At 41.2% G+C, this 9406-nt stretch overlaps 1 non-coding gene across 1 annotated transcript; it reads left to right on the top strand.

Annotated features, from left to right (window-relative positions):
* The first annotated feature begins 5183 nt into the window (after positions 1–5183).
* LOC112085725 lies at positions 5184–5289 on the top strand. The gene has a single exon (XR_002899024.1). It is a non-coding gene; the product is annotated as a small nucleolar RNA R71 (small nucleolar RNA).
* The last annotated feature ends 4117 nt before the right edge of the window (positions 5290–9406 follow it).

Raw genomic sequence — 9406 nt, 5'->3', positions numbered from 1 at the left:
CAAAGGAGAAGTGACTGAAAATCTGCAGTCATCAACAGGTCTTTCTCTCTCTTGCGGTTTTGCATAATATCTTGCATCCTCCAGTTCTTCAGGTAACCCGAAACACTTAAACTCCACCACTTAAATAGTCCTTAACAACCAAACGCCGTCTACCCTGAATGATGTTTTTGATGAGAATTCACTGTGCACTTAATGAATGTAGAGCTGGTTTACTGGAAGTTAGATCTAAGTGTGTAGATTTTCGCATGACGGATCAACGGACTAGTTATGTTTGTATTTTGGTGAGAATTTTCTAGACTAGATCCAGATAGATGTTTTACGATAGGTGATGGTTTAGAAGGACGGTCACTGAGATATAGTTTAGTTCCTGCAGGTTTTTAAGGATTCCTTTCCTGGCTTGATCTATGTTTTGTTTGAGGACAAACAAAGGTTTAAGTCTGGGGGAGTTGATAACACCGGATTTTGACCATTTTTATGGATTGTTTTAATATCTTATGCAGGTGTTTTAACTCTGTTTTCAATTGTTTTTAAGTGATTTCTATGTTTTAGAGTTTTAAAAGACTTTTCAGGAAATTTGGACTAAAGATGTGCAATTTGGAACAAATAAGCGATTTTGGATAAATGCAGACTGTCAGAAGTATGGTACTCGATGGAGGCCTTCTCACCGTCCGATCATCCCTAAAAGTGGGGAAAACATAGAATAGACAACCAACTTTCTAATGCAATTGGTTTGGAGACAATCCAACGGTTAGATCTTCAGATATTCCCGATACACTAAAGATAGAAAATGTAGTTTCGAAGGAGAGCATAGGCCGCGACCGCGGCCAGACCATGATTCCCCGCGGTCAGGACCACTGCGACCGCGGCCAGACAACGTTGACGTCCGAAAGTGACCTAATTCAAGCCCAAGTCCAGCCCACTACTCATTCTTCAAACCCTAGACGTTTCCAACGATTTAGAAGGCTATATATACTCGTTTTAGGTCATTCTAATGACCAAGTCGTGGAGAGAGAGCAGAAGAGAGCCGCACGCCTCAGAGTTGCCGTCTTCGGAAGAAGAAGGAGTCGCCGAAGGATCCATCATCGATCTGCATCTTCATCCTCGTTCTTCGTTCTTTACCTTTCTCTTACTTAATTTCCAGCAAACTACAATACTTTTGTGATGTTTTATACACTATGATTGAGTAATTCCCTTGTTGGGTTTTAAGGGATTTTTCAAAAGGATTCATGGATTGATTTCTGGTTTGTTAGATTAGGGTTTATCTTTAGAGTTCTTCGTCTAAATCTGTGTTTCGTTTATGTGGCTTGGATCGATAATCTAGCTACTGCGATTAGGTTGATTTACTCACCGAAAGTATTGTTGAATCGATTAACCCTATTTAGATGAACAAATTCTCTTAGACGGCGTGAGTCGATCCGAAGCGTTTTGTGAAACTATCAAAGTAATTTGTCTAGAAACTTAGAGAACTGAATGGGAGTTTACTAAATCTGAGTGAATTGATTTGTGATTAATACTACGTGAGTAGGTTAGTCTGGGTTTGATTTCAGGAACACATCTATAGAAAACTCTATGTTTGATTTTCTTGTTAGCTAGTCTATGATTCCTGGGGAATTCCCTAACGCCCAACACCTTCTCGTATTGTTTTGATCTTATTGTTTACTTGTTTTTAAGTTTATTATTTGCTATTTTTGTCACTGTTCACAACTCCCAAACAAACACCCATATTTTCATCTTAGCTCAGTTCTCATCTCAAGTAAACTCGTATTGCAGTTACTTGTTCTTCAGTGGATCGACCCCTAAGTATTACAACGTACATCTGTGCGCTTACAGAAAACTAGGGTTAAAACCTGAGCACATCAGCATACAAGACGACCAATAGAGGAGCAAATTGGGAAATTCCATTCTCTCTTGCGTACAGGATGGAGGCAGTGATACCGATAAAGCTGGAGGTCCCAAGGCCCGGACAACGTTTTTGACCCTAGAAGAGAATGACCACCTAGTCGGGGAGGAGCTAGACCTCCTAGAAGAGAAAAGGGAAAGGGCACAGGTCAGGAATGCGTGCTTTCAAGCGGAAGTTGCGAGAAGGTACAACAAGAGGGTTAAGCCACAGACTTTTGAGTCAGGGAAGCTGGTGCTTCAGAGAATGCAGCAGAACAAGAAGGTCAAGAAGGACGGGAAACTCAATCCAATGTGGGAAGGACCATACCGAGTCGTTTCTGTGTCAAGGCAAGGAGCCTATCATTTGGAGAACCTGAAGGGAAAATCGGTTCAACGAGCATGGAATACGCTACATTTAAAGGCCTATTACCGGTAATGTTAAGAATTGTATTTTCAAGTTTAAGCTAACAAGATTATGTTGTTTGTTATACTGTTTCTCTAAAGCGAAAATCAGGCAAGATAGGTAATCCAAAAGTTAGGAATACATTTAAAGCAAGAAACGTCAGGCGAGTTAAGTTCATACATTCAAAAAAACAAGGGAAAAGAGATACCGGTAATATAAATCATTACAGCCCCACTTAAGGGGAAAGTCATTGTGTGACCACAAAAAGATCAAGGGGAAGTCACATCAGCGGGATTACCACCGGCAACAAGGAAGGGGACCTCCAAGGTGTTCAAGGCGGAGGAGGTCAAGGTGGCGTTTTGGGAAGGAGGATCCTAGTAGGAGTCATAATGGCGTCCAATCCCTCTCCGCCAGCTTTGGTGCCCCTTCTGTCTGCATCATCGGGTGAAAAGCCATCGGAAACCCAATCCGTCTCGTAATCTTCCACGGTCGAGAAAGTGCCGGACCTGCCGATACCCTCGAGATTATTGCGTAACATGGTATAATTGGGGATACATGCATCCAGTTCACACAACAGGTCCTGGTGGGCCCACTACCGAAGGCAAAGCTCGTACTGAGCTACCATCTTAGGCGCCATGACCGACAGATCTCTCTCCTTCTTCACCTGCTCCAGCTCAACACCCAGATCAAGCCCGAAAGGGTGCCGCCAGATGGGATTGAAGATCCCAAGGCACGAAAATGGGACAGAGAATTGTCGTTCTCCCGAATCGCTATCGAAAATCGGGATTTTAGGGAAGCAACCTTGCCAGCTTTAGCTAGAGTGGCGAGCTGGTTGATTTCAAGCTCCCTCGCCTTGGCCACCAGTTCTGCCTCCTTTTCTTCACGACCTGGGCGATGCACATTCACCCGGATTCGTTACTCCATGTGGGTCCATTACGACTCCACGTCCTTCAGCCACAGTTCGGCAACAGCAACCTTGTCGGATAGGAGTGAGTTAACGTGCCTTAACTTGGAGACTTCTTGCGACAGCTGATGGACACACAAGTAAACCTGAAGAAGGGATATATGAGCTACATCGACATCAAAGGACTTGGAATAGCAAAATGAAGAGAAAAAGAAGGGCTAACAAATTGGGCACTGGATCTGAGAGGACATAACGGGCGTTAAGTTTGATGGAGGAGTATTCTTGCAAGAAGGAGGAAAAGACGAAGTCGTCTAAGGCGGAGTACGCCTTGACAAAGGTAGAGTCGGAGGTGATCCCCTTCCCTTTGGCTGCACCAACCGCGATCCTCAGTGCCCCCGTGGCAGGATCGTGAGGAGGAAGATGGGAGCGAAGGGGCATGTTTAGATTCGGGATATTTCCTTTGTCGGATCTCGCCTTCTTTGGAGGAGGAGGGGCAAGAGCTGATTCCCTTTCGATCTTGTGGGAAAAGTGGACTGGAGCAGGAGGAGCAGACACCATGGAGTAAAGTCTGCTCGAGAAATCTTGGAATACCCTCCTCATTGTGGGAATCGAACCTCCAGATCGTGGAAAAAGGTGAAGGTGATCGCAAGATTTCCCGAAACATAGAATTAAAACTGGAAATCAAATAAAAAGAGTATATACAATGATAGACATCGGAATGTCTCCCAAGTGCACTTTGTTTTAAGTCACTAAGTTTGACTTTCCATACCATTTGCTTAGTGAGAGAGAGAGAGAGAGAGTAGAGGAACTCCCTGGATTTTCTTTGAATTCAAGCCTCACCACTTTCCTCATGAGCTCCTCAATACCATCTTCACCTTTGTCCTTCAGCTCTTGAGTGAGAACTGCTCTGACCTTTGCAAATGGCTTAGACCCTCCTCTACACTTGACCTTATACTCAATCAATCCATCTTGATGAGTCAATGGAATGAGAGTGAAAGTGGAGGATTTGTCTAGCAAAGTTTCTTCCTCCTTGGTCTTGCTTGGTTTCTTCTTGGAAATGGTAGGAGAGTGAGCTTCTTTAGGCATTTTTATCTTAGACTTAGGACTTTCACCTTTCTCTTGAACCACTTTGCAAGAAACTTCTTTCCTCATTTGTGTACAAGATTGAAGTTTCAAGCCATCCTCATCATCACTAAAGAACTTCTCACCATCAATGAACTCAAGATCAAGCTTTCTTTGGCGTTCTTTCTTTTTCTCACAAGCTCCAAGAGGCTGATCCTTCTCTTTCATTCCACAGGTCCCCACATACTTCATCTCAAAGTGTTGAAACTCATCACAGAGACTTGGAAGCACATAGGCTGGCGGCTCAATAGATTTTTCTTCTTTCTTTAGCTTTTGCTTGGCCTTCTCTTCAGCAACAATCTGAAACTTGTCTCTAGAATCTCTATGGACTTGTTTTATAGCAAAAACTTCAGTTCCTAGGGTCACCTCCCTAGTTAGTTGCTCACTGTCCTCATTGTCTTGTGAAGAAAGACCTCTAAGAGCAATGTCTTGTTGAGGACTATAGAGTAGATGTTCTATCTCATTTATAGCAGCTTCATGATCTTTGATCTCCATGTTATTCACTTGAGAGGTTAAACTCTCTATTTTGTTGTGGAGATCATTGTAAGAACTCTTCACTCTTCTGTTGATCTCATCTTGTCCCTTGAGAAGGTGTTGGAACATGCTGGTCAACTCCATTTCTTGAGGCTTTGAAGCAACTTGCCCTTGTGGAACAAACTCTTGCTGAAAAGAAAGCTCCACCTCACCTTGACCATCTTTACAAGCTTCAATATCAAGCTCCTTGTATCTTTCATTACTCTAGCCAAATTTTTAACAAGTAGCTCTCCTTTTTCTATGGTAAGATTTGCAAAACGCCCATTGCTAGCTACATCCAATGTCCATTTATGCTCTATATCTACTCCCTAGTAGAAGACACTAAGGATAGCTTCTTGTTTGAACCCATGATGAGGACATTCTCTAGTGTATCCTTTAAGTCTCTCCCATGCTTCATCAAAGGTCTCATGGGTTCCTTTTTTGAAGCTCAGGATGTCTTTCCTGGCTTGGACAGTTCTTTGTATAGGATAAAACCTCTGAAGGAAGATCATCTTGCAATCATCCCAAGAATTGACCAAGTGGGATGGTAATGCTCTCTCCCATTTGCTTGCCTTTTCTCCAAGTGAAAATGGGAACAAGATGAGCTTGATACTGTCTTGGGGCACTCCTCCAGTCCTAAATGTGACACAAAACCTCTCAAAGGAGTCCAAATGATCATATGGGTTCTCCATTCCTAACCCCAAGAACTTAGACCATGTTTATCAATGGTTTCTGTGTGAGTTTCTATCATTTTTTAGCATTTTTTTAATTCAAAAAGCATGATTAAGAAGGAGGATCGATCCTAAATTTAGGATTAAAAGGATCGATCCCTATTTGTGACGTGGCTACTTTTCATTGGTTAAAGAAGGAAGAGAAAAAAAATGTGTTGGAAAATTTTTTTCGTTAAAATCATTTTTCATCTTGCCTGAAAAAAAAACCCAGAAGCCACCACCGATGCGATTTCTTTCGCCATGTTTATCTGTCATCGGCGATGACCGTCATCCGGCAGAGAAATCGGCTAACCGGCGGCGTCTTCTGTTCCAATCGCGGCCTGAAATCGCATCATCGCCGGTGTCTTTTCGTCGACGACCTCTCGTGAAATCGCGTCAGCACTGGAATCTTGGGCTGCATAGAATTGACAAAAAAAGGTTAAGTACAAACCAATCTAATCTATTTTGTTGTGGTAGTGATGTTTCTCACCTGTAAATCGATTTGGGCATAGTTTATAGATGTTTTGATTTGGGTTTTTGATGTGGTTTGTTTTTATCCTTGCATGCATATGAAATGGTTATAGATGTTTATAATCGATTATTTGTTGAGATGATTTGGTTTTAGGTGTTGTGATTTGAGATTGATATGGATCGATGGTTTTCTAAATGATATGTATTCGATTATTGCTTCAGATGTTTTGATTTTGTTATTGCTTGAGCTTGATTCATGCTCGAGGTTATTGCTTGACTATTGGTTGAGCTTATTGCTTGATATGGGTTGACATTTGAGTTTGTAATAGTTTTTTTTACATTTAAAAAAAAAAATTGGAAACTCATCTCAGTTTCTCCAATGCACATCAAAAAAACTAAAGTTTCTAATTAAGTTTCTACTTCCATTTTTAATAATAAATTATTCAAGTAGAAACCCACAAGGGTTTCTCTGATAATCATGCTCTTAGAGTCTTGAATCAATCTAACCAAGCTACCTTTGATCTCATAGGCCTCAGCTTCAATTGGAGCAGGGTGGATTCCGTACCTCTTTCCATGACAACAAGGAGTGTCACAGCTTCCAAGTGTTGGCTTTTTCTTTGGAGCTTGGGTTAGACTTGAAGCCATTTCTTGATGTAGTGGCAATTCTTGAGGTTTTAGAGCTTGGAGATTCCCTTGATTAGCCACCTCTTGAGGCTGTGGATCTTCTTGAATACCATTTCGATGGTTCACCTCCAACACCTCATATGCTCTTGTCTTCTCACTTCTCTTCTTCTTGTTTTGGTACCTTTGAAAGCATAAGAGAACTAAGGAAAACAAGTTAGTAATAATAAATAAAAATAAGTTCATCATCTCAACAAAAGATGAGGAAACAAGGTAAAAATAAAAGCTTAGTCTCAAGTAGAATCTAAATCTTAATGGCTAAAGCTAAATCCCCATGGCAACGGCGCCAAATTGATAAAGGAATTTTTTCTAAATAAATTCCTAAATATGCTCATGTCATTGCAATTTTAAGGTATCAATCCAAAGATTAAGATTAACGCACCAAGAATACAAGAAATTACTTAAGCTAAGCAAATCAGGGGTTTTGGTTTAATTAACTACTGAAAAAATGATTAAAATAATCAATTAAAACTCAAACAAGATTAACAATCATTAAAAAAAGCAAAAATAGAAGAGGTCAACAGAAGTCAACTTAAAAGTCAACAAAAGTCAATGATGAAAATTCAAATATCAACCAATAAAAAGCAAGCCTTTGGGCAGGGTAATTGATTGGGGGATGTTTAATAATAACCCATGATGTCTAAAAACTCACAAAAGTGCTCATCCTTAAGTCTAGAATTCTATTTTTGATTAATCCTCTCTCAAGGCACTAATCACTTTGTTAATTGATGTGATTAAGGTGGGTCCTATGTGATTTAGTGTGTGGAAGCTGATGAGTGAATTTAAGTGGGTCATGTACGTTTTAATATTTTTCTGTAAGTAAATAGAAGGTAAAAGAAAAAGAAGGGCAAAAAAGTCCAAAAATGGAAGCAAAGTAAGATAAGTCCACCATTTTCAGAAAGTGCCTTTTTTAGCAATTACACTTTTCAAAAGTACACCTAATGGTAATATTCTCTTGACTAAATCCTTCAAATATCTCTTAACAAACTCGTTTTAGACTAAAGGGGAAAAGAAAACAAAGAGAGAATTAAAGAAGTTTTAGGGGTTTTCCCAAAAAACTATATATATAGCAAGGGTTTTGGGCTGGGTAAGCCCAGGAAAAACTGGGTACTGACCCGGCTCAGTTGGGTCTTCTGTCTGAAGTGCGAGATGGTCACTTCCCTGCTCAAGTCTGACATGTCTATATTTTGCATCATTTAGGCTGCATTTTAGAGTCCATATCATGTGTTTTCTCATGTATATTGAGTCTTTAGGCATCAAAATAGGCTTTAGGATTTGCATTAGATCCCAAAGAGTTTTGCATGTTTTGAAGTCCTTATCAAGTCCTTTGGAAGCTATTTGGAACTCAAGAGGAGGATCAGGAGTGGAAACAGTGAAGAAAAGGGTCAAAAATGGTGAAAACCACTTGGAGGAATTTCTCGGCGAATACTCGTACCGGCTGGATCAGAACATCGGCCAAAATCGTTATCGGATGACATTTACCAGCTAAAAATCAAACCCGGGTGAAAATTCAATTTGGTGAAGTTTCATGCCGAGACGAGAAGTTTTTTTCGACTAAAAAGCTTACCGCGGTACCTGATTCTCGGATATTTTTCTTACTGCAGGAAGCTTTTATCGGCTAAATCCCATTTTCACCTGCGCGCCTCAAAGATCTCAAAGCCGGGAAACTTCCAGTCCGAATCAGCCAACGGGGTCTTCATCAAACTTGGAGATAATCAAGCCAAGATCCCAGAACAGTTAGAATCATGCAATTCGTACCAGTGAGTAGAGAGATATCGCTTCCGGAAGACACGCCTGTCTCGCATGCACTCAAAAAGCCGATCAGCTGAGCTCCAAAGATTACGTGGGACGAAGCCCTTCCAACTCGAACCAACCTACAGTTCCTTCATCAATATTGGAGGTCTGTGAATGCTCTTTCCGGAACGCCTGAGGTCGCTCAATTTGGAGTTATGTGCTGAAAGTTATTGTTTCTGGAAGACGAGTTGGTCGATATGAGCCCAAAGGAGTTGCGATACGCGCTAAGTGTTTCTACAAGCCTCGGCATCGTTACCTCGACATTGCTCAGGCCGAGGCTTATCTCCTGAAAGCATTTTGGGCTAGACCTCGTACCAACCCCTCGGTATGTTGAGATCAAGGCATGCATGCAAGAGAAGTGAAGCTGAAAACGACTAAGTGTTGAACATGCACCTCAGTATAAAGACCTCGGCGTTGCATGCCGGACTCCGTCTTCCTGAACCCCTTGACTACCAAGCTCCTCGGCATTACATGCCGAGGTCCCTTGTCACGAACCCAGAATCCAGAACAAATTGACTTAGAGGACACACATGAAGATGGACTGAAGACTAGGATTTTTGCATGTTCTTGACATGTTCTTCATGAGATAGATCAGTGAGTTTAGGGGTCTAGTCTGCATGTTTCATTCTTTAACCGACGAGATCTCTAAGCTGGATCCAAGCACATCACTTGAGGTTCAGATCTGAGACATATCTCGCATCAAAAGTGTTCGTAGAAATGTCTGAACCACTCGGTTAAGGGTTTAAGAGTTTTTCATCGCGAGAGTGATAGTTTGTTCTCTTAAATGACCTATTGAACTGGATCTTAAAGCTGACTGATTCATGCTTCTCAAAAGGGATTTTGGTATGAAAGAGGATCCGTTTAGATGTTTAATACTTTCATGAGAAGATTAACATACTTTGAGTTCATGTTAAATGAAACCGCTTGATA

The sequence above is a fragment of the Eutrema salsugineum genome, unplaced genomic scaffold (genome assembly GCF_000478725.1).
Source record: "Eutrema salsugineum unplaced genomic scaffold, Eutsalg1_0 scaffold_3, whole genome shotgun sequence".
Lineage (NCBI taxonomy): Eukaryota > Viridiplantae > Streptophyta > Magnoliopsida > Brassicales > Brassicaceae > Eutrema > Eutrema salsugineum.
The sequence above is the reverse complement of the archived record's forward strand: the minus strand, read 5'-3'. Positions and strand labels throughout refer to the sequence as shown.